Below are 23,866 nucleotides of genomic sequence, written 5' to 3' on the forward strand. Positions count from 1 at the left end.
TCTTCTAATGATAACAGATTTTTTTTTAGTAGTAAAAAACTCAAAATGCACTGTTTCAAATTATTATGCACAACAGAGATCAAAACATTTTAAAGGTTGTAAAGAGAACTAAAATGGTAATTTGTTGAATTTGCAGCATCAGGAGGTCATATTTACAGAAATCAAAAGCTCTTTCAATCAAAAAAAACTTAACAGGCCAAGTTATATGTTAACATAGAACCCCTTCTTTGATATCACCTTCACAATTCTTGCATCCATTGAATTTGGACAGTTTCTGCTTGAATATCTTTGCAGGATGTCAGAATAGCCTCCCAGAGCTTCTGTTTTGATGTGAACTGCCTTTCACCCTCATAGATATTTTGCTTGAGGATGCTCCAAAGGTTCTCAATAGGGTTGAGGTCAGGGGAACATGGGGGCCACACCATGCGTTTCTCTCCTTTTATGCCCATAGCAGCCAATGACACAGAGGTATTATTTGCAGCATGAGATGATGCATTGTCATGCATGAAGATAACTTTGCTACGGAAGGCACGGTTCTTCTTTTTGTACCACGGAAGAAAGTTGTCAGTCATAAACTCTACGTACTTTGCAGAGGTCATTTTCACACCGTCAGGGGCCCTAAAGGGGCCTACAGCTCTCTCCCCATGATTCCAGCCCAAAACATGACTCCGCCACCTCCTTGCTGACGTTGCAGCCTTGTTGGGACATGGTGGCCATTCACCAACCATCCACTACTCCATCCATCTGGACCATCCAGGGTTGCACGGCACTCATCAGTAAACAACACGATTTGAAAATTAGTCTTCATGTATTTCTGAGCCCACTGCAATAGTTTCTGCTTGTGAACATTGTTTAGGGGTGGCCGAATAATAGCTTTATGCACACTTGCAAAACTCTGGAGGATCCTACACCTTGAGGTTCGCGGGACTCAAGAGGCACCAGCGGCTTCAAATACCTGTTTGCTGCTTTGCAATGGCATTTTAGCAGCTACTCTCCTAATCCTATTAATTTGTCTGGCAGAAACCTTCCTCATTATGCCTTTATCTGAACGAACCCGTCTGTGCTCTGAATCAGCCACAAATATTTTCACAGTACGATGATCACACTTAAGTTTTCTTGAAATATCCAATGTTTTCATACCTTGTCCAAGGTATTGCACTATTTCACGCTTTTCGGCAGCAGAGAGATCCTTTTTCTTTCCCATATTGCTTGAAACCTGTGGCCTGCTTAATAATGTGGAACGTCCTTCTTAAGTAGTTTTCCTTTGATTGGGCACACCTGGCAAACTAATTATCATAGGTGTCTGAGATTGCTAACAATGATCCAAAGAGCCCTAAGACACAATACCATCCATGAGTTTAATTGAAAAACTAATAAATAAATGTTTATAACACTTAAATCCAATGTGCATAATAATTCGGAACACGGTGTATGTGCGGATGTGGGGCACAATCTACAGGGGGGGTCTATATGTGGGGATGTGGGCCACTATATACAGGGGGTCTATATGTGGGCCACTATCTACAGGGGGGGTCTATATGTGCGGATGTGGGCCACTATATACAGGGTGGTCTATATGTGGGCCACTATCTACAGAGGGGGGTCTATATGTGGGGATGTGGGGCACTATCTACAGGGGGGTCTATATGTGGGGCACTACATGTGAGATACTATACAGGGGTGGGCTATATGTAGAGCACTATCTATAGGGGAGCTATTTTTTTAGGGTACTTTCTATAGGGGTGGGCTATATGTGGGACACTATATACAGGTGTGGGTTACCTGTGGGGCACTAGCAACAGGGTGGCTATATGTATGTAATGGCAGGAAGGAGGTGAAGGGAAAGTGAGCCCTAATCTACCCACCGCCCTGTCCCTGCCTACTTGCAACGACCCGCCCTAGGCGACGAGGTACAACTGGGCGGCGGTCCCTACGCTGGCTAAGTGCACAGGAAGACAAACAGGGAACACGCAAGGGAAGGGGCAGTAGCCACGGAACGCCACGAGGAAACGGGGCGGCGAACGAACAGTCAGGACCAGGACGAAGTGAGTACACCCGAGCAGGCACAGAGACAGAAGCAAGCCAGGGCAAGCAAGCAGGTCAAGCAGAACTGCAGCAAGGCAGAAGCACGGCAGAAGCAGGCTGGAGCAAGCAGCAGAGGCCAGGAATCCAAAAGAATTACAAGCACTGAGGGAGAGCACAGGGCAGGTAATAAAGGGCAGGGGGCGGAGCTAACTCCGAGAGACCAGGCCGCGATAGGCTCTCCCACTCCTGAGCCTGCCACCCTGGTTGGTGGGAGATGGTGTCAGTCGAGCAGGTCTGGCCTCAGGTGTGGATTGATTAATCCCAGGAGTATAGCTAGATGAAGTACCTGGCAGATCCCTAACAGTACTCCCCCTTTTATGAGGGGCCACCGGACCCTTACTAAGGGGACCCGGTTTAGTGGGGAAGAGGAGGTGGAACCTCCTGATCAATACCCCAGCATGAACATCACGGGCAGGTACCCAAGTCCTCTCCTCCGGCCCGTATCCTCTCCAATGGACCAGGTACTGGAGGGAGCCCTGGACCATCCTACTGTCCATAATCTTGGCCACCTCGAATTCCACCCCCTCAGGGGTGAGAACGGGAACAGGAGGTATCCTCGAGGGGGACCAGGACGGGGAGCAGCGTTTAAGGAGGGAGGCATGGAAGACGTCATGTATGCGAAAGGATGGGGGGAGCTCCAGACGGAAGGATACAGGGTTGAGGATTTCAATGATCTTATAAGGTCCAATAAATCGGGGAGCAAACTTCCTGGACGGGACCTTAAGGCGCAAGTTCCTGGACGACAACCAGACCAAATCCCCGACGACAAACCGGGGGTTAGCAGAACGTCTACTATCCGCCTGAATCTTTTGTGCGCTCTGGGACGCCTCTAGGTTCTTCTGAACCTGGGCCCAGACAGTGCACAGTTCCCGATGAACCTCCTCTACCTCAGGATTATTGGAACAACCAGGGGAGACGGAGGAGAACCTTGGGTTAAACCCGAAATTACAGAAAAACGGGGAGACACCTGACGAGTTACTGACCCGGTTATTCAGGGAAAATTCAGCAAGGGGAAGGAATGAGACCCAATCGAATTGACAGTCAGAGATGAAACACCTTAAATATTGTTCCAGGGATTGGTTGGTCCTTTCCGTTTGGCCATTAGTTTCGGGATGGAAGGCGGAGGAGAAGGACAGATCAATCTCCAACTTTTTACAAAAAGCTCTCCAAAATAAGGAAACAAATTGTACCCCTCTGTCAGAAACGATATTGACTGGGGCCCCATGGAGACGCAGGATGTGTTTCACAAACAAAGAAGCTAACGTCTTGGCGTTAGGTAGCTTCTTAAGGGGCACAAAGTGGCACATCTTGCTGAAGCGGTCGACTACCACCCACACCACCGACTTGACCTGAGATGGAGGCAAATCGGTGATAAAATCCATGGAGATATGGGTCCAAGGTCTCTGGGGAATGGGCAAGGAACGTAGTAGGCCCGCAGGTCGGGACCTAGGGGTTTTGGACCTAGCGCAAACCTCACAAGCGGCGACGTAAGCCCTAACATCTTTAGGCAACCCAGGCCACCAATAGTTTCTGGTAATGAGGTGTTTGGTGCCCAAGATGCCAGGATGACCAGATAGAGCGGAGTCATGGTTTTCCCTGAGTACCCTCAGCCGGTATTGCAGGGGAACAAACAGTTTGTCCCCAGGGGCGTTCCCGGGAGCTGCACCCTGATCAGCCGCGATATCAGAAGCTAAATCAGAATCCGTGGCAGAGACGATTATACCAGGGGGTAAAATACAAGCGGGATCCTTCTCGGAAGGAGGATTGGCCATGAAACTACGTGACAGAGCGTCAGCCTTAATATTCTTGGACCCAGCCCTATAGGTAACCAAGAAATTAAATCTGGTAAAGAATAGTGCCCACCGAGCTTGTCTAGGATTAAGCCTCCGGGCCGATTCTAGGAAAACCAGATTCTTGTGATCCGTAAGGACCGTTACCTGGTGTCTGGCCCCCTCCAGGAAGTGCCGCCACTCCTCAAAAGCCCATTTAATGGCTAGAAGTTCGCGGTTACCAATATCATAGTTACTCTCCGTGGGCGAAAACTTCCTAGAGAAGTAAGCACAGGGGCGGAGATGGGTGAGGGAGCTGGTACCCTGGGACAAGACGGCCCCTACTCCCACCTCGGAAGCGTCAACCTCCACAATAAATGGCTCCTCTTGGTTGGGCTGAATCAGCACGGGGGCCGAGATAAAGCACTTCTTGAGAGTCTCAAAGGCCTGGACGGCCTCAGGGGGCCAATGGAGGACATCGGCACCCTTGCGGGTAAGGTCCGTAAGAGGCTTAGCGACGACCGAGAAGTTGGCAATAAATCTCCTGTAATAGTTGGCGAACCCTAAAAAACACTGTAACGCCTTAAGGGAGGCAGGTTGGACCCATTCCGCCACAGCTTGAACCTTGGCAGGGTCCATGCGGAATTCATGAGGAGTGAGGATTTGCCCTAAAAATGGTATCTCCTGTACCCCAAAGACACATTTTTCAGTCTTAGCAAACAGATTATTCTCCCGAAGGACCTGGAGCACCTTCCTGACATGCTCCACGTGGGAGGACCAGTCCTTGGAAAACACCAGTATGTCATCAAGGTACACAACAAGAAAATTACCCAGGTACTCTCTCAGGATTTCATTAATAAAATTCTGGAAGACAGCAGGGGCATTACACAACCCAAAGGGCATGACCAGGTATTCGAAATGACCCTCGGGTGTGTTGAACGCAGTTTTCCACTCATCCCCCTCTTTGATGCGGATAAGGTTATATGCCCCCCGTAGATCGAACTTAGAAAACCATTGGGCTCCCTGAACCTGATTAAAAAGATCCGGAATCAAAGGAAGTGGGTACTGGTTCCTTACGGTGACCTTATTCAGGTTACGATAATCAATGCACGGCCTAAGACCACCATCCTTCTTCCCCACGAAGAAGAAGCCAGCACCTACAGGAGAAGTCGAGGGGCGAATGAAACCCTTGGCCAGGCATTCTTGGATATACACCCTCATCGCTTCACGTTCAGGACATGAAAGATTAAATATCCTACCCTTAGGAAGCTTGGCACCAGGCACCAAATCGATAGCGCAATCGTAATCTCTATGGGGGGGCAACACCTCGGAGGCCTCCTTAGAAAACACATCGGCGAAGTCCTGAACAAACTCAGGAAGCGTGTTTACCTCCTCCCGGGGAGAAATAGTGTTAACAGAAAGACATGACATAAGACATTCATTACCCCATTTGGTGAGATCCCCAGTATTCCAATCAAATGTGGGATTATGCAAGTGCAACCAGGGAAGACCTAATACCAGATCAGACGATAATCCCTGCATCACCAGTACAGAGCACTGCTCCAAATGCATGGAGCCAACCAGGAGTTCAAAAACAGGAGTATGCTGAGTAAAATAACCATTAGCAAGAGGAGTGGAGTCGATTCCTACTACAGGGATAGGATAAGGTAAATCAATACAAGGCATCTTTAGAGACATAGCAAAATCCACAGACATGATATTAGCAGATGAGCCAGAATCCACGAAAGCACTGCCCGTGGCAGACCGGCCAGCAAACGAGACCTGAAAGGGAAGCAAAATTTTATTGCGTTTCACATTAACGGGAAATACCTGTGCGCCCAAGTGACCTCCCCGATGATCACTTAGGCGCGGAAGTTTTCCGGCTTCTTATTCTTGCGCCTGGGGCAGGTGTTCAGTAGATGCTTGTCGTCCCCACAGTAGAAGCAGAGACCATTCATTCTGCGAAACTCTCTACGTTGTCGAGGGGACATGGAGGCCCCGAGTTGCATAGGTACCTCCGAGTCCTCCGTGGAGGGGCGAGGAGACGGGACCTCGGGGGGAATCACAGAAAAGTCAGAGGGGAGCACACTGAAGCGTTCTAGCTGACGTTCCCTGAGACGTCGGTCAAGTCGTACTGCTAGGGCCATAACCTGGTCAAGGGAGTCAGGCGAGGGGTAGCTAACCAGCAGATCCTTCAGGGCGTCAGATAATCCTAACCTAAACTGGCACCTTAGGGCCGGATCGTTCCACTGAGAAGCTACGCACCACTTCCTAAAATCAGAACAGTATTCCTCAACCGGTCTCCTACCCTGACGTAAGGTCACCAGCTGACTCTCGGCTAAAGCAGTCCTGTCAGTCTCGTCGTAAATGAGTCCGAGGGCAGAGAAAAAACGATCAACAGAGGAAAGTTCAGGGGCGTCAGGAGCCAAGGAGAAGGCCCACTCTTGGGGCCCTTCCTGGAGTCGGGATATGATGATACCCACCCGCTGGTTCTCGGAACCTGAGGAGTGGGGCTTTAGGCGGAAATACAGTCTGCAACTCTCCCGGAAGGAGAGAAACGTCTTACGGTCCCCTGAAAACCGGTCAGGTAACTTGAGGTCGGGTTCTAGAGGTGAGGTGAGGGGTACTACTAAAGCAGCGTCACCCTGATTGACCCTTTGGGCCAGGGCCTGGACCTGTAGGGAGAGGCCCTGCATCTGCTGGGTCAGGGTCTCAAGGGGGTCCATGATAGCGTCAGCGTAGGAGAAATGGTAGACTATGTAAGGGCTTGTAATTATGTAATGGCAGGAAGGAGGTGAAGGGAAAGTGAGCCCTAATCTACCCACCGCCCTGTCCCTGCCTACTTGCAACGACCCGCCCTAGGCGACGAGGTACAACTGGGCGGCGGTCCCTACGCTGGCTAAGTGCACAGGAAGACAAACAGGGAACACGCAAGGGAAGGGGCAGTAGCCACGGAACGCCACGAGGAAACGGGGCGGCGAACGAACAGTCAGGACCAGGACGAAGTGAGTACACCCGAGCAGGCACAGAGACAGAAGCAAGCCAGGGCAAGCAAGCAGGTCAAGCAGAACTGCAGCAAGGCAGAAGCACGGCAGAAGCAGGCTGGAGCAAGCAGCAGAGGCCAGGAATCCAAAAGAATTACAAGCACTGAGGGAGAGCACAGGGCAGGTAATAAAGGGCAGGGGGCGGAGCTAACTCCGAGAGACCAGGCCGCGATAGGCTCTCCCACTCCTGAGCCTGCCACCCTGGTTGGTGGGAGATGGTGTCAGTCGAGCAGGTCTGGCCTCAGGTGTGGATTGATTAATCCCAGGAGTATAGCTAGATGAAGTACCTGGCAGATCCCTAACAATGTAGGGCACAGTCTACAGGGGTGGGCTATATGTGGGACACTATATACAGGGGGAGCTATATGTGAGACACTATCTACAGAGGTGGGCTATACGTGGAGCACTATCTATAGTGGAAGCTATATGTAGGGCAGCACGGTGGTTCAGTGGTTAGCACTATTGTCTTGCAGCTCTGGAGTCTATGTGGGCACTATCTACAGAGGGCTGTATGTGGGATACTATCTACAGGGGCTTCCATGCAGGTCACTATCTACAGAGGCTCTATGGGGATCACTATCTACAGGGGGCTATGGGGGCTCTATCTACAGGGGGCACAGTGTGTGTGTGTGTGTGCGTACGCGTGCGTGTGTGTGTGTGTGTGCGTATGTGTGTTTGTGTGTGTGTTTGTGTGTGTGTGTGTGTGTGTGTGTGTGTGTGTGACAGTGTATGGTACTATTATAATCAGGGACACAGTGTATGGCGCTGTTATAGTTAGAGATGCAGTGTATGGCGCTTTATTATATTTAGAGGTGTTGAGAATTTTAAATTTGTTTATAGGTGCAGAAATGTTTTAAAAGTGAGAAGCTGAAGACATCTGAGCGGAAAACTGCAGAGATGGGTCATGGCCGGTAGAAATCCATCATAGATGTCTGGACCGGAGGGAGAAGAAAAGAACTAGAATCTGAGATGTCACCGGTGAGTCACTTAACGTAAGTGTTTATTCTTCCTCTAATCAGTATTGTAGTCACTGTATGATCTGCAGCGAGATGATGGTGGTATGATTAGGATATGATTTTTTTTTGTGAAACAGCTTCTCCCAGCATATCCTCACCATTGTTCGGGCCATGCTGGGAGCTGTAGTTTTACGCCGTACAAACCTATACGGCAGGGGTTGCACTAAATTGAGCTGTATTTGTTCTGGTGTTGTATACATGTACTGAACTTGGTTCTGTTGCTGTATGTAAGTACTGATCTTTGTTCTGGTGCTGTATATAAGTATGAGCTAGGTTCTGGTGCTGTATATATGTATGAGGTTGGTTTTGGTGCTGTGTATATATGTAATGAGTTTTGTTCTGGTGCTGTATATATTTACTGAGCTTGGTTGTAGTGCTGTATTTATGTACTGAGAATGGATCTGGTGCTGTATTTATGTACTGAGGTTGGTTCTGGTGCTGTATATATGTCAGCTTGGTTCTAGCAATGTATATATGTACTGAGTTTGGTTCTAGTGCTGTATTTATGTACTAATCTTGATTGTGGTACTGTATATATGTCAGAGCTTGGTTCTTGAGCTGTATATATGTACTGAGTTTGGTTCTAGTGCTGTATTTATGTACTAATCTTGGTTGTGGTACTGTATATATGTCAGAGCTTGGTTCTGGAGCTGTAATTATATAGGATATATTTATAATAACAAAATTGCAGGGCAGATGGAATTGTTCTCAATTCATTGTATATTTAATGGGAATCTGTCAGGTAGTTTTAACCCCTTGAACCGGCCATGCGGTGGTACATGACCTGACAATATTTCCAAACATTCCCTTGTATGTTTTTTTCAAATGCAGCAAAATCCTTAAAATCCACTCTTAAAACAGCGCACACTATACACTAATTACTCATTAGAGGGTCATGGGGCGGTGCCGCTATCCTGAAGAGTCACATGGTCCTGCCTCTAAGCCCACCTTTCCATGTTTGAGTGACATCTCCCTGACTGATACAACTTACTCGGATGCGCCATTGCCTTGTGGCACTATACACAAGGGGGGGCTGTGTGGCACTATACACAAAGGGGGGCTGTGTGGCACTATACACAAGGGGGAGCTGTGTGGCACTATACACAAGGGGGAGCTGTATGGCACTAATTACAAGGGGGAGGGCTGTGGCTCTATCTACAGGGGGCTGAGTGTGGCGCAATCTACAGGGGTCTGTGTGTGGCACTTTCTACTAAGGGGGGTTGTGCTGCACTTTCTACTAAGGGGGGCTGTGTGGCACTGTATACAAGGGAGGGTGCTGTGTGGCACTATATACAGTGGGAGCTGTATAGCGCTATATACAGTGGGGGCTTTATGGTAATATCTACAGGGGGGCTGTATGGCACTATCTACAAGGGGGAGGTGGGAGTGCTATCTACAAATAAGGTGTGACACTGTCTATAGGTGGGGCTATATAGCACTGTCTACAGGTGGGCTGTATGGCACATTCTACAGGGGGCACTATTTATAAGGGGGGCTGCTTGTGGCACCCGGGGGGCCCGGTCAAGAGTTTGCTATGGGGCCCAGTCTTTCCTAGTTACGCCCCTGATTCAGACCCTTTACTCAGTACTTAGATGAAGCACCTTTGGGAGTGATAACAGCCTCCAGTCTTCTTGGGTTTGATGCCACAAGGATTACACACATGGATTTGAGGATTTTCTGCCATTCTTCTCTGCAGATCCTCTCCCGCTCTGTCAGGTTGGATGGGGACCGTCGGCGGACAGTTATTTCCAGGTCTCTCCAGAGATGTTCGATTGGGTTCAAGTCAGGGCTCTAGCTGGGCCACTCAAGGACATTCACAGAGTTGTCCCTAAGCCACTCATGTGTTGTCTTGGCTGTGTGCTAAGGGTCATTGTCTTGTTGGAAGGTGAACCTTCGGCCCAGTCTTTGGCCCAGAACACTATGGATCAGGTTTTCATTAAGAATATGTCTGTACTTTGCTCCGTTCATCTTTCCCTCAACCATGACCAGTCTCCCCGTCCCAGACGCTGAAAAACACCCCTACAGCATGATTCTGCCCCCACCATGCTTCACTGTATGTATGGCATTGGGCAAGTGATGAGCAGTGATCGGTTTCCTCCAGACATGACGTTTAGAAATGAAGCCAAAAAGTTAAATCTTGGTTTCATCAGACCATAGAATCTTGTTTCCCACAGTCTGAGAGTCCTTTAGGTGCTTTTTTGCAAACTCCAGGCGGCTTTCATGCATATTTTACTGAGGAGAGGCTTATTTCTGGCCACTCTGCGATAAAGCCCAGATTGGTGGAGTGCTGCAGTGGTGGTCGACCTTCTGGAAGCTTCTCCCACCTGCACACAGGATCTTTGGAGCTCAGCCAGAGTGACCATTGGGTTCTTGGTCAGCTTTCTTACCAAGGCTCTTCTCCCCCCGATTACTTAGTTTGGTGGGGCAGCCAGCTCTAGGAAGAGTCCTGATTGTTCCAAACTTTTTCCATTTAAGAATTCCGGAGCCACTGTGCTCTTGGGAACTTTCAGTGCAGTAGAATTTTTTTTGTACCCTTCTCCAGATCTGTGCCTCCACACAATCCTGTCTCTGAGCTCTACGGGCAGTTCTTTTCTCCTCATGGCGTGGTTTTTGCTCTGATATGCATTGTCAGCTGTGATACCTTATATAGACAGGGGTGTGTCTTTCCTAATCATGTGCAATCAATGTGTAGAAACATTTCAAAGATGATCTAGAGAAATGGGAGGCCCCAGAGCTAAATTTCAAGTGTCATAGCAAAGGGTCTGAATACTTATGGTCATGCGAAATTTGAGTTTTCCATCTTTAACCCCTTAAGGACATACCACATTACACGGTAGCCGTAAAGGGGAAGTATGGAGCTGGGCTCACGGGCTGATCTCGCTCTATACTCAGTGGGTAATGGCTGTGTTATATAGCAGACATCTCACTGCAAAGGGCGGAATCAAAGATCAGTTTGATTCCGCCCGTTTAACACCTTAAATCAGGGGCGTAACTTGGGGGCAGGCGGGGCATGTGCTGCTGGCTGCTGGCTTCAGGCAGCAGCTTTCAGCATTGTGTGGGGGCAGCAAACGAGAGGCCACCACACAGACGCTGTAAACATTGTACCAGTGTGCGGGTTAAAACCTCTCTTGTTGCATCACGCAGGACTTCTTTCTCCGCCCTGCATGTCCCCTTCTCTGCTCCAGATGTTCTATCATTAGCTGTAAGCAGTCAGGGACAAGCAGGAGAGAGATGGGGAGGGGGAGGAAGTCTGCAGGGACAGGACAGGCAGAGAGCAGGTCACGGAAGTTCACATCAGGCTCTCCTCCTGTCATAATCCGACCTAAGCAGTGATAACAGCTAGAAGCTAATAACAGAGCCTGGTGTGCACTCTTCCTGACCTCCTCTAGGGGCAGCACTGTATCTGCAGGCTCTCTGCCCCTCCTCCTCCTGACTACTGAACTCCAGGCACCCATCACTGCTGACCAATTAAGAGGCTCCAAGTTCTTGACCAGACCGTCTGCATGTGAAAAGTCCAGCTACCTACAAAAGGTAAGTGTATATGTGTGTGTATTCTGCCTGTCTATCTGTGTATGTCTCTATCTATCTATCTATCTATCTATCTATCCATCCATCCATCCATAACCCAGTATTTTTTCATAGTTTAAAATAAAAAGAATATACTCACCTCCCGTGGCGCTCTTGTGGCAACACATCCCTGGTCCCCTGATGGTCTCTGTACAGCAGCCAATCACAGGATGACAGCTGTACAGAGACCATCCAGAGGACCAGAGAGGCGAGTATAGTCTTTTTTTTATTTTTGTATCTTAGCTGTTTTCCACAGCACGATTTGGTGCAGATTTTCTGGCAGATTTCCCTACGAATTCTGGGTTGCATTTGCTGCAGAATTTTCTTCAGCAAATTTTATCCATGTGTACATACCCTAAATGGACACAGTTACAAATTCTCCACTAGTATACAGGTTTATGTCACCCAAAAACAGATGTAACCCCCCCCCCCCCCCCAGCCAAAAAAAAACAAAAAAAAACATTTACCTCAGCACAGTGTGAAACTGCACAGGAGTCTTTGCATACATTATACAGCATGGGGGCATCTGTATGGGCATTATACTGCATGGGAGAATTTGTGTGGGCATTATGCTGTATGGGGGCATCTATGTGGGCTTTATACTGTATGAGTGCATCTATGGGGGCATTATACTGTGTGGTGGCAGCTATGGGGGTATTATACTGCGTGGGGCAGCTAGAGGGCATTATACGGTGTTGCTACGCGTGCCGCATCAGTTTTCCCTCTTTGTGATACTTGAAAATTGGGAGGTATGGTGGAATCCCCAGTCAAACCGTTGCCGACGCTCTTTCTGGGGATTCCGCTCCTGGAGAAGCCCCTGATGCCACTATCCATATATGGACAGTGACGTCAGGGGCTCCTCTAGGAAGCCCCAATGGCACTATCTACAGGGGGCTGTGTGGCACTATCTACAGAGGTGTGTATGGCACTATTTATAAGGGGCTGTATGTGGCACTATCTACAGGGGGCTGTGTGTGGCACTATCTACAGGGGGGTGTGACACTATCTACAAAGGGGGGGTGTGGCACTATCTACAAGGGGGGAGTGTGAACTATCTACAAGGGGAGGTGTGGTACTATCTACAGGGGGCTGTGTGGCACTATCTGCAAGGGGAGGTGTGGTACTATTTACAGGGGGCTGTGTGGCACTATCTATAAGGGGGGTGTATGGCACTATCTACATGAGGAGACTGTTCATTATTTCACCATATATATTCTCATTAGCCTGTTATACAATCTGTTTAGTCCGGCACAGACATCTTTATTTATTTTATTTTCATTTATTGTTGTGTTAACTACTTTATATAACTATATCGCTTATAAAATGTACAAATGCTTTTATGCTCGAGTTACATTAAAAAAAAGATGAAAAAAAAGTTGACATGTCATTGATTGGTAGAGAAAGCAAACCTGGCGAGGGGGAAGGTAATGTCGGCAAAGTGGTTCGGGGGGGGGGGTCAAACTGAATCTTTGCCCTGGGTGGTGGAGAACCTAGCTGCGCCTCTGCTTAAATGCCGCGGTCAATAGCGACCGCATCATTTAAATTGTTAGAATCAGGGGGGCGCGCCTCGGACACGGTATCGCGCTCCCCCGTGACGTGATTGGCCGATGACTATGGTTGTTATGGCAGCCTGGGGGCCTAATGAAGTCCCCCAGGTCTGCCATCTTTGCACTCCTTTGAAGCCCTGCCTCTGGCAGCAGTGGCGGATTAAGTGTATCATGGGCCCTGGGCTGTTAACACAACTTGAGCCCCCTGCTACCCCCTCACACGCAATTCAACCCCCCAACCCACTGACACTGTACCGGTCAGTGCCACTGACCTGACGGATACAGGTTTTAGAACTAGATACAGCTGCTCTGTATTCAGGATATAAAGCAGCTGTATCTCAAAAAATTAAAATCATTTTTAATAAAAAGTATTTAGAAAGTTGCACCAAACACACAGATATACTGTTTTATTAAAGAAAAAAAATAAATAAATAATAATAATAAATTATAACACCTCTCTTTAAAGTGTAACTAAACTTTTAACATGTCATAGTGATATGTCAGAACTTTTAATCGGTGGGAGGTTCGAGCACTGAGACCCCCACCAATCGCTAATGTGAAGTGGCAGAAGCGCACGATCGAATGCTGAGATCAGAAACAAAGCGGCACAGCGGTCACCTGAGCGCTTCTGCCACTTTGTTTTAGCGGTCGATGGGGGTCTCAGTGCTCAGACCCCCACCAATCAAAACTTCTGACATTTCACTATAACATGTCAGAAGTTTTTTAGAAGTTTAGTTACACTTTAAAGGGGTTTTCCTGTGAGGGAAATTTATGACATATCCTGTGGATCCTGTCAGATAGGTGCAGTTCCAAGAGGTGGGACTCGCATCTATCTCTAGAACCGGGCCCCCTAAACACTGTTCTACCTCTTTCTGCTATCGCTGCCTCTCGGCCACTTCCTGACCATGGACTTTCCGTAACTCATAGTAGTGAATGGCAGTTAAGGAAGCAGCGTAGCATGTGAGCTACGCTGTTTCCGTAACTACCATTCAGTTCTATGGGACGTACGGAAACAGTGTATTAGAACCAAGCTCAGCACATAAATACAACACCAGAACCAAGCTCAGTACATATATACATCACCAGAACAAACCTCAATACATAAATACAGTACTAGAACAAAGCTCACTACATATATACAACACCAGAACCGAGCTCAGTACATAAATACAGCCCCAGAACCAAGCTCAGTACATAAATACAGGCCCAGAACCAAGCTAAGGACATATATACAACACCAGCACAAATACAGCTCAATTTAGTACAACCACTGCTGTATAGTAGTTTGTATGAATAAAACTACAGCTCTCAGCATGGCCCGAACAATGGTAAGAATATGCTGGGAGTTGCTGTTTCCCCAAAAAAATATCATACCACCCATTTTCTCGCTGCAGATCATACAGTGACTACAGTACTGACCACAAACTCTTTCCATCCAGTTGACGCCATTCTCTCCAGAGATGTCTGCACATACGGCCGTCCTGTTCCACAGTGAGCACCAGGGTGCGCTCGCCAGCTCAGTCCAGACTTAAGAAGCCAAAGCGCACGCAGGTGGGAGATTGAGCTGATTGCTCCAAGAGCACCCTGGGCTATAAGAAGGGCTGTGCCCCTCCCTGCAATGCCTGAGCGTTGTTTGTCGTATCCAAAGTTTGTCAATGAAAATGGTCTCCTAGTGTTTTCCAGTTCCCAGTGTTCTCCGTACCTTTATCCTGTATCTCGTGCTATCCTGGTCAAGTGCCGTGCTGAGTTGTAGTCGTGCTGTATTCCACGCCTGTTCTGCTACTCCACGCCTGACGTCTACCTGCTGCCTAGTCCCAGCCGAGCCTGCCTTGCTACTGTCCGAGCTGCCACAGGTACACTATACAAACTATAGACTGTGACCTGCGCCCTGTTGGCCAGCTGCCATACCGTCAAGGTGGTACGGCCCAGTGGGTCCACGAACCCAACGTGACAAGTACTGATTAGAGGCAGAATAAACATTTACATTAAGTGACTTACCGGTGACTTCATTTCAGATTCTAGCTCTTCTTTTTCTCTTTTCTTCTCCATCCGGTCCAGACCTCTATGACTTCTCCCGGCCATGACTCATTTCTGCAGTTTTCCGCTCAGGTGTCTTGGGCTTCTCACTTTTCAAACATTTCTGCATCTATAAACAAAGATAAAGTTATCATAGTGCCGCACAATACTTCCCTATATATAATAGTACCATACACTGCACCTCTAATTATAATAACGCCATACACTGTGTACCCGATTATAATAGCACCATGCACTGTGTCCCACACACACACATAGTGCCCCCTGTAGATAGTGCCCCCATAGAGCCCCCTGTAGATAGTGCTCCCATATATAGTGCCCCCATAGAGCCCCCTGTAGATAGTGCTCTACATATAGCCCCCTGAAGATAGCGCTCGACATATAGCTCCCCCTGTATATATGTACTGAGCTTGGTTCTGGTGTTGTATTTATGTGCTGAGCTTGGGTCTGATACACTGTAGTATTGTTATAGTAATGTAGTATTATTATAGTAGTGTAGTATTATTATAGTAATGTAGTATTGATATAGTAATGTATTATAGTAGTGTAGTATTGATATAGTAATGTAGTATTATTATAGTAATGTGGTATTATTATAATAATGTAGTATTGTTATAGTAATGTAGTATTATTATAGTAATGTATTATTGATATAGTAATGTAGTATTGTTATAGTAATGTAGTATTATAGTAATGTAGTATTGGTATAGTAATGTAGTATTGTTATAGTAATGTAGTATTATAGTAATGTAGTATTATTATAGTAATGTAGTATTGTTATAGTATAGTAATGTAGTATTGTTATAGTAATGTAGTATTATAGTAATGTAGTATTGTTATAGTAATGTAGTATTGATATAGTAATGTAGTATTGTTATAGTAATGTAGTATTGATATAGTAATGTAGTATTGATATAGTAATGTAGTATTGTTATAGTAATGTAGTATTGATATAGTAATGTAGTATTGTTATAGTAATGTAGTATTATAGTAATGTAGTATTGATATAGTAATGTAGTATTGTTATAGTAATGTAGTATTATTTTAGTAATGCAGTATTGTTATAGTAATGTGGTATTATTATAATGTATTATTGTTATAGGAGTTCAAATAACTTATTAATTAACAATAATTTTGTATTGTATCAAATTTGAAAGTATTGCGGCACGTCAACTTCACATTTTTTCTATGTGCGGCCCATGCCTTAGGGTATGTTCCCACAGGTCGGATACACCACATAGAAGTACGCAGCATATCCAACCTACAACCCGCAGGGAATTCTGGCTGAAAATTGCATCAAGTTGTGGTGCAGATATTCAACCAGAATTGCCGCTGCAGAAACGCGTCTCCCTGTCCTCCTTGCAGCCCAGCCTGTGATGACGCTGCAGCTGTCACATGGGATGAAACATTATCCCAGGAGGCCGGGCTGCTTGGAAAACAGTCGGGAAGAAAAGGAGCCATCGCTATGACAATGCCCAGGCGGTAAATATAGATTATTTTATTCAGGGGCGTAGCTAAAGGCTCATGGGCTCCGCTGCAAAAGTTCTTATTGGGCCCCCCACAAACTTCTCATGGCCGACAGTCTGCAGCATTCAGCTGCATCGCTGGGTCTCCTAAGTGACCCAACAATGCAGCACTAGCAGACAGGGGCGTCACTAACGACTTAAAATGTCAGGGGAAATAGCCCCAATACATATGTGTCCGCCCAAAAAAAATGTGTGTGTGTATAGGAGACAGCATAGCATATCTATAGCACTACGACCCTATAAACTATGGATAGGATTAGATACATTGGCTCAGCAGACAGTATCGCACATGATAGAATTAGATACAGTGACTCAGCAGACAGCATCACACATGATAGGATTATATACAGTGGCTCAGCAGACAGTTTCACACATGATTGGATTAGATACACAGCTCAGCAGACAGTATCACACATTATAGGATTAGATACAGTGGCTCAGCAGACAGTATCACACATGATGGAATTAGATATAAGGCCCAGCAGACAGTTTCACACATGATTGGATTAGATACACAGCTCAGCAGACAGTATCACACATTATAGGATTAGATACAGTGGCTCAGCAGTCAGTATTACACATGATAGGATTAGAGATAGGGCCCAGCAGACAGTATCACACATGATGGGATTAGATGCAGTAGCTCAGCAGACAGTATCACACATAATAGGATTATATACAGTGGTTCAGCAGACAGTATCACACATGATATGATTAGATACAGTGGCTCAGCAGACAGTATCACACATGATTGGATTAGATACAGCAGCAGACAGTATCACACATGATAGGATTAGATACAGTGGCTCAGCAGACAGTATCACACATGATAGGATTAGATACAGTGGCTCAGCACAGTATCACACATGATTGGATTAGATACAGCAGCTCAGCAGACAGTATCACACCCAATAGGATTAGATACAGTGGCTCAGCAGACAGTATCACACATGATAGGATTAGATACAGTGGCTCAGCACAGTATCACACATGATTGGATTAGATACAGCAGCTTAGCAGACAGTATCACACCCAATAGGATTAGATGCAGTGGCTCAACAGACAGTATCACACATGATAGGATTAGATACTGTGGCTCAGAAGACAGTATCACACATGATAGGATTAGATACAGTGGCTCAACAGACAGTATCACACATGAGAGGATTAGATACAGTGGCTCAGCAGACAGTATCACACATGATTGGATTAGATATAGGGCCCAGCTCGCTGACATTGCGGCTCCAGCGCTGGACCCAGGAAAGGTAAGAAAAATAATTTTGCTTGTTTATGTGTTACTAATTACTTTTGTGTGTTTGTGGTTTTTTTACAAGTTTGGTTGTTGGACTTCGGATTCGAGGACTTCAATGACAGCGTTTTTTTATTCTCAATAAAATGGATAATGAGGGTTGTATGTGTTTTTTTATTTCAATAAAATATTTTTTCTATATGCTTGTATTTTTTTAAACTTTATTATTACCGCCTTAGTAATGGCCGCCGGCTGATTGTGGACGTCCATTACTAAGGTGGGGCTTAATGTTAGCAGGTGCAGAGGCCAACACTAACCCCCATTATTACCCCGGTACCCACCGCCACCAGGGGTACTGGGAAGAGCCGGGTACGAACCAGTACCCGACCATGTGCAGTGACGGTCAGGAACCGGGGCGGCCGCAGGCTGGTAGTATTAGGCTGGGGAAGGCCAAAAACAGTTGCCCCTACCACCCAGGTAATGCTGCGTGCTGCTGCTGTGTTGTATCTGGCTGGTTATGCAAATTGGGGGGGACCCCACATCGTTCTTTCCAATTATTTTTTTATTTTATTTTTTTTAAATGATGTAGGGTCCCCCCATTTTTCATAACCTGCCAGATACAATAAAGCAGCAGCAGGCAGCATTACCAGGGTGGGAAGTGCCACTGTATCTGGCCTTTTCCAGCCTAATAATACCTGCCTGCGGCCGCCCCATTAACCGAACATGACTACAGATGGTCAAGTACTGGATCGTACCCGGCTCTTCCCAGCACTCCTGGTGGCGGTGGGTAACGGGGTAATAATGGGGGTTAGTGTTAGCCTCTGCACCAGCTAACACTAAGTCCTGTCTTAGCAATGGACGCCGTCAATCAGCCGGCGTCCATTACTAAGGCGGTAGTAATAAAGTTTAAAAAAAAACACAAAGACATAGAAAAAATATTTTATTGAAATAAAAAAAAAACACACGACCCTCATTAACCATTTTACTGATAATAAAAAAGCCGTCATCGAAGTAGTCTTGGAATCCGACGTAGTCCAAAGACCGAACCTGTAAGAAAACACACAAAAAAGGATTAGTAACACATGTGTTAGGCTTAGATACAGGGCCCATGTGTGATACTATCTGTGGGACCCTGTATCTAAGCCTACCACAAGGTAGGCTTAGATACAGGGTCCAGCAGACAGTAATCTTATACAGTAATACAGGGCCCATCAGACAGGATCACACATGGGCCATGTATCTAAGCCTACCATGTGATTGGCTTAGATACAGGGCCCAGCAGACAGCATCACACAATCTGTGATCCTGTCTCATGGGCCCTCAAAGCCTGCTACATCGTAGGCTTAAAAGACTTGTCCAGTCCCTAAACATTGATGGCCTATCCTCAGGATAGGCCATCAACAGCTGATGTGTCGGGGTCCGTCTCCCATGACCCGCCAATCAGCTGTTTTGAAGGGGCCGCAGCACTCGTACGAGAGCTGCTTCCCCTTCATTTCTCTTACTCGCTTACACTGTGAATCGCCGACACGGATTCAGAGTGTGACTGGAATGAAGTGGAAGCAGCTGTCGTACGAGTGCTGTGGCCCCTTCAAAACAGCTGATTGGCCAGCTCCCGGGAGTCGGACCCCGCCAATCAGCTTCAGCAGACAGGGATATTAGGCTGGGTTCACACGAGCATGTTACGTACGTAAAGGACGGAACGTATTTTGGCCGCAAGTCCCGGACCGAACGCAGTGCATGGAGCCGGGCTCCTAGCATCATAGTTATGTACGATGCTAGGAGTCCCTGCCTCACTGCCGGACAACTGTCCCGTACTGTATTCATGTTTTCAGTACGGGACAGTAGTTCCACTGAGAGGCCGGGACTCCTAGCGTCATACATAACTATGATGCTAGGAGCCCAGCTCCCTGCGGACGTAACATGCTCGTGTGAACCCAGCCTTAGGGGGGATTCACATGAACGTGTATTCGGTCCGTGCGGGCCGCGTGGTTTTCACGCGCCACGCACAGACCAATACAAGTCTATGGGGCAGTACAGACAGTCCGTGCTTTTTGCGCAGCGTTTGTCAGCTGCGCAAAAAGCGCGACATGTTCAATATCTCCGCGTATTTCGCGCATCACGCACCCATTGAAGTCAATGGGTGCGTGAAAACCACGCAGGTCGCACGGAAGCACTTCCGTGCGAACCGACTGAAACAGCGCACCAGCTGTCAAAAGGATGAATGTAACCAGAAAAGCACCACATGCTTTTCTGTTTCCAAACATCCAAATGGAGTGTCTTTGAGATGAGCGAACCCGGACAATCGAACCGAACTTCACCGGGTTCGGCCGAACTCGTTTTGGCCGAACCCGGCAAAAAAAATTTCCGGTACGCGACGTCAGGAGATAGTCACTGTCCAGGGTGCTGAAAGAGTTAAACTGTTTCAGCACCATGGACAGTGACTACCGATCCCAATAAACATGAACCTGTAAAAAAAAACAAAGTTCTGACTTACCGATAACTCCCGACTTCTTCCTCCAGTCTGACCTCCCGGGATGACAATTCAGTCCAAGTGACAGCTCCAGCCAATCACAGGCCAAGCACAGGCTGCAGCAGTCACATGGACTGCCGCGTCATCCAGGGAGGTGGGGCCCGATGTCAAGAGAGGCGCGTCACCAAGGACGCGTCACCAAGGCAACGGCCGGGAAGTTCTCGGTAAGTACGAACTTTTTCTTTTTTTTTAACAGGTTTCTCGATATTGTGTTCGGCATTGACTGTTGAGGGTGCTGAAAGAGTTACTGCCGATCAGTTAGCTCTTTCAGCACCTTGGACAGTGACGGGCGTCGACTAGCCTCATCTCTATGATGGCGGCTGCGCGAAAATCACTCAGCCGCGCATCATACACGGATGACACACGCAGCTGTCAAATGGTTTTTGCGCGCGCAAAACGCTGCGTTGTTTGCGCGCGCAAATACGCAACGTTCGTCTGAATCTGCCCTTAATCTTACCCTCCTCTTCAGCCGCGGTGGAAGCTCTGTCGTGACTCTATCCAGGATCACGATGTTGTGCGCGGCACATAGCGCTGTGACGTCATGCGCTGAGCAGCGCTGTGACGGCAGGACCTCCGCTGCGATTCCGGAACCAGGAAGGCAAGTACTGTCAGTTACTATAGTAACAGGGGCCCGCGGCCCGAGTTACTCTAGTAACTTTTTATTGATGTGGTGCGGGGGGCTGCGGGCCCGGTCGCAATTGTGACCGCTGCGACCCCTATAGCTACGCCACTGATTTTATATATATATATATATATATATATATATATATATATATATAAAAATAAAAAAGAGGTTGTTTTTTTTCAGATTTCAGATTTTTGTGGCGGAATCGCAGTTTTTCTGCTGCAAAAATCGCAACATTTGCTATTTGTTCTGGCTTTTACCTACAAAAAAACACACCGCAGGTCAATTAATGAACATTTTCTCAGCCTGTGCATGAGATTAGTTTAATTCCCATCCTCTTTGCTGTTACTGTAAATGCTGCGCATTTTCCGCACAGAATTCCGGCCTTAAATTATTTACCTGTGCAGTCAATTTGTTGCAGAAATTTTTGTGGCTGTTGTTGTTTGGAACAATCACTTTCCATTCACTAAGGCCCCATGCACACGACCGTAAAATCGCCCGTAATTACGGACCGTAATTACGGGCCCATTCATTTCTATGGCAGACGGACACCCTCTTGTATGTCTACGGGGGGGGTGGTGTCCGTGGCGTAGAAACCTGCTGAAAAAAATAGGACATGTCCTATTTTTTTATTTTACGGACCGTGCTCCTATAATTTATAATGGGAGCACGGCTCGTAAAAACGTCCGGCTGTCCACGGCCGGTCGTGCCCGTAATTACGGGTTGTAATTACAGGCACGGACGTGTGCATGAAGCCTTACAGTGTAAAAACTCTACAGTTGCGGACCGCCCATTATGTATTTACGGCCCGGATTTAAGCTTGCTGTCCAAGTGATTGGGAAGCTGAATATCAGGTGCCCGCCAGCCGGAGATTGCCAGGGACTCTGGAGAGGAGACAAAAGCGCTTTTCACTATGAGCGCTGGGAATAGAATAGAGGCAGCAGTGCTGCTAAAAATGACACATAAAAATGACACATACTTACCACAAATTTTTTTTTCCCTCCGCCAATCATTTTTGTGACGCTAGTCCGTACCCAATAACGATAAAACAGAGAATGTAATATATAAACATTTACAATAGACAATGAAGATCACAAATATAAATTCTATTTTAGGGTAACACTATAATATTGCCAGAAAAAATTAGCTTAACCCCTTAAGGACCGAGCCATTTTTCATTTATTCATTTTAGTTTTTCACTTGCCGCCTTCCAAGAGCCATAACGTTTTTATTTTTCCGTCAATAGAACGTGTGAGGGCTAATTGTTTGCGGGAGGAGTTGTAGATTCTTTTGGTATCATTTAAATTACCATATAATGCACTAGGAAACTGAAAAAAAATTATTTGCGGGGTGAAATTGGAAAAAACTGCAATTCCGCCATTGTTTTTTGGTTTTCGTGTTTACGGTTTTCACCGTGCGGTAAAGATGACAACTTTATTCTGCGGCTCAATATAATTACGGTGATACCAAATTTATATAGTTTTTTTAAAATATTTTATTACTTTAAAAAAAAAACAAAAAAAAAATGTTTTCTTTCATCACATTCTGAGAACCATAACTTTTTTATTTTCCGGTGTATTGAACGTTGTGAGTGCTTATTTTTTATGGGACGAGCTGTAGTTTTTATTGGTATCATATTTTGAAACATACAATGTTTTTATCATTTGTTATTAATTTTTTTTGTGAACTGAGGTAACCAAAAAACAGCAATTTTGGCGTTTTACATTTTTTGTTCTTTACGGCATTCACCGTGCAAGTTAAATAATGGTATATTGTAATAATTTAGACTTTTACGGACGCAGCGATACCAATTTTGTGTGTTTTTTTTATTTTTTACATTACTTTAGAAGAAAAATGTGAAAAGGGGGGGTTTTTGAACTTTTAATATTTTTTTTTTCACTTCTAATAACTTTATGAAACTTTTTTTTGCACATTTTATTAGTTCCCCTAGGGGACTTGAACCAGCACCTGTGAGTGCGCCCCATACTTCCCTATGACACTTATCACGTACATGTATGTGATAATGCGTCAAGGGGTTAAAAGTAAAAAAAATATGAGCCTAAATATGTTAAAAAAAAAAAAAAAGTATGTGTGTAAAAATAAGAAAACTTCATTGATCATGAAAAAAAATATCGCAAAAATCACGTTGCTAAATCCGGAACTGGCTGGACATGCTGCATATTTTCGAATCCACAGCATTCCCTATTTGTTGCGGAAATTGCAATGCAACGCAACGGGCAAAATTCAGGCTGGTTTATCAGGCGTGCTTTTTTTCGGTAAGGGGATGAACACAACTGTTAGGGTCTTTAGCTAAAAATTTCAATTACACCATTTATTTAATTCTATCAATCGATTACCCAAACAGACACAAAATTAAAAAAACAATAGGCTAATTGCAGCGGTTGTGACAAGTTACTCATGCAGTCTGCAATTAAATGGAAGCAAATTATTAAAATCCTCAGTTCAATAAAGCAAATAACATGAAAATTGCTGTTGTTCAGTAAACAGATTCATGATTTTTATGCTAATCCTGGTGTCAATTAGCCTTTAACAGCCAAAATATTGCTTGGCAAAAACACATTTATTTTTTATTGTGTAATTTCTCCATAATTAGTATTCCTCTGGCTGCAAATGATTAATGAATTGATTGCACGCATCTATCAGGCTGATTAAAACATTGTTTGTTTTTGTCTGTTAAGGGTTAACGTTGTAAAGTAAAAATCTATCATCTACTTGAGATCTGGGGTTTGGTCTGAGGGCCAGTCATTCTTCTAATTCTCATTCCAAAAAAATAGCAGTATGGCTTTGTCGAATCCTTTTGAAATTAAGAATGGAACACGTCAGTGGCCAAATAACAGTGCCCAAAAAAAT

Source organism: Rhinoderma darwinii, chromosome 2 (assembly GCF_050947455.1).
Source record: "Rhinoderma darwinii isolate aRhiDar2 chromosome 2, aRhiDar2.hap1, whole genome shotgun sequence".
In the NCBI taxonomy this organism is placed as follows: Eukaryota; Metazoa; Chordata; class Amphibia; order Anura; family Rhinodermatidae; genus Rhinoderma; species Rhinoderma darwinii.